General features: G+C 35.1%; 1 long non-coding RNA gene across 1 annotated transcript; it reads left to right on the top strand.

Moving 5' to 3' along the window:
• The first annotated feature begins 266 nt into the window (after positions 1-266).
• Positions 267-2451, top strand: LOC141350361 (uncharacterized). The gene is made up of 2 exons (XR_012358470.1): positions 267-484; positions 2327-2451. It is a non-coding gene; the product is annotated as an uncharacterized lncRNA (long non-coding RNA).
• The last annotated feature ends 423 nt before the right edge of the window (positions 2452-2874 follow it).

Here is a 2874-nt window from a genome sequence, read left to right as displayed (position 1 = left end):
GTGCGTGTGAATCTTCTCAGTTAAAACTCTTAGATGCGAGTAGACCTGATTCATGTTGATGAATCCTTTATGACAGCAGTGACTTTACAGATAATGTATAATGTAATCTATACCCACATTTCACCTCTTCTCTTCTTTATGCATTGCATTTTTCATCACCATTGATGTACAATATAATAACCCAGAACACACAGATTGGGTGTTTTAGGAGAATTCTGTTTCTCTTCATGATGTAATAAATAAACTTTCTTTGGTCTGTACAGAATGACCTGGATCAGGGTCCCGTCAGTGATGTGGGATGTTTTGTACCCTCAGAGTCCCTGACAGCTGTGTCCCGAATAAACACACACACATCATTGAGCAACATGCAGTCTGATTGGCTGAAAGTGATGTCAATGTTTATGTACAAAGCCCAATGAATGAAGCTCAACTCGTGTGGAATGAGGCTGACAGACATCAACTTTGAAAACAATGATGTATGAAGGTAATATGACGCCTAAAAGATTTTCCATGTGCAGGATAAAATTTGTGAGAGTGTTCGTGACATCGCATGGGTGTAAACGCTTTGGCGTGCACATTCCCTTAATCTTAAGTGTAATTCATGTCTTGTAAAACTGAAACTTAATATTTATGCTAAATAATTATTAATAGTATTCACCTGACCTCAGTTTTTCCGTGCTTACACTTTTGGCACGTTTTTTGCACTGAAATACTGCCAAAAGCATGGACAATACTAAGACAACTAATGGCGTTATTGAACCAATCAGAAAAGAGAAAACAATGAGTCATCAGGTGCCTCATTTAATAGCCCCGCCTTCCCCCTACACTTGCAAACTCAAATAAGTGAGAAAACTATAAGCGCAGATGAACCAGTAGATTATTTCAGGATTTTTTTCACTCCATAAGCAACAATTCATAAACCATGGGTTTTTTAAACACAGAGACAGATTTTGTGCGATTATGTAATATTTGCCATTCAGGAAACTGTGTTTTTGTTTGCACACCACTGTTTTCAGACTTTTTAGCCCAAAAAACAATGACACAAGTGTAAGTGTGGAAAAACTAGAGTAAACAACACAAATTTAGCGTAAATATGAAGTTTCAATTTTACAAGACATGAATTACACTTGCGATTTTGCAAAACTTGCTTTCTTACGCTTGCAACTTGATTTACACCTTGTCAAAACTGTTCTTGCCCATGAAAATGTATTTTGCACTTGCAGTGTCATGAACACTCTCACAAATTTTATCCTGCGCTAATTAACCTTCATAATAATGTCATAATAATAATAATCATATATAAATGGTGAGGTGTGTCCAGTAATGTAAGCGGTCAGCATGATGATCAACATCACAATCCATGTGACTTCTAAAATGTGAGATATTTCTGAATAAAACAAGAAAATCTCTCATATAAGTCTCTTCAGTTGTATCAGGTGAATGTATCTCTTCAGAAAAATCTTCACTTCAATGCTGTTCTCATATATTTGACATCTATTGACTTTAAAGGACTTGGGTTGTAGTTGAGCTGGTTATTATACATTTATATTGTATGAAACAGATCATTCTGCTGAAGTCATATAGATATATGGCACCATATTATCAAGAGTAAATGAATGATTTCTGAAGATCTACTACTGAGATCTACTTTTAAAAGTTCTTAAGTTTTTGGTTGACACATTCTTATGAGAAACACATTTTTTCTATTTCATTTAAAGGTGCAGTGTGTCAATTTTAGCGGCATCCACTGGTGACGTTGCAAATTGCAACCAACGGCTCAATTCACTGCTCACCCCTCGCTTGTGAAACGTATGTGAAAAACATGTAATTGACAGACAACTTAGTTTGTCCGTTAAGCGCTTCTGTACAAAACATGGCCGCACAAAATGGTGACTTCCACGTAAGGGGACCCTCATGTATGTAGATAAAAACGTCTCATTCTAAGGTAATAAAAACATAATGGTTCATTATAAAAAGGTCTTTATACACTCCTGATCATATTGTTTTGTATATTATTTTGCATTTCTGTCAAGAGATCCTTCTAAAAAACACACACTGCACCTTTAAGCTTTAATCTGAGATTCAAACCTGTATTAAATGCACGGGAGATGTTATTGAAAAAGTAAAGAGTGTGACATCATTGATTTATCATGATATCCAGAATCAAAAAGAGTCTGAAGTCTGGAGGTCAGTGTTTAGTTAACCAGTCATGTAATACGGACTGCGTTCTGCAAGCTAATAAACCCTAGAAAAGTACATTTGCTTTAGGGATGTTGTTGAGTTGATTAAAGTCTTGCACTAATCTACTGCATGTGTTTTCTTACAGGTATAGAGATTCCACTGACAGCTCAGAAATGAAAACTGTTTACTGTTAAAAGACTTTAGTGATGCATCTTTGAACATATGCATAACTGTTTTGTTCAGTTACTTATTAAAACTAATTGTGTTTGACCCCTGTTGATTCACAACCTCTGTGTTGATTGAGTAGTAAATCGATATAGATTGTAAAGCAAACACAATGATATGGTTTGTAAGAGGACATGTGAGACAAACATCACACCGTATATGAAGATTCATGTTTACAACAGCACACTCACACCTGCTTTTATTCTGGATTAATCTTCTTCAATCTGTTTATATTATTATATGAAGCTCAATGTGAGTTGAGTCTTTTATCAGTAGATCAAATCATTCAGAGATGCATAACTTGCCGAGTCACACCATCAGAAACACCCTGCTTGAAGAAAAGTGGATTTATTAATCAGATAACATAAATTACTTAATCAATAATTTACAATCCAGCCTTATCTGTTTCAGTCATATGCATTGACTTTATCTTTATTCAGACAGATTTTAAAACATTCAGAATGACTT

Source organism: Misgurnus anguillicaudatus, chromosome 18, assembly GCF_027580225.2.
Source record: "Misgurnus anguillicaudatus chromosome 18, ASM2758022v2, whole genome shotgun sequence".
NCBI classification, from domain to species: Eukaryota; Metazoa; Chordata; class Actinopteri; order Cypriniformes; family Cobitidae; genus Misgurnus; species Misgurnus anguillicaudatus.
This window is presented reverse-complemented; position numbering and strand designations above follow the sequence as displayed.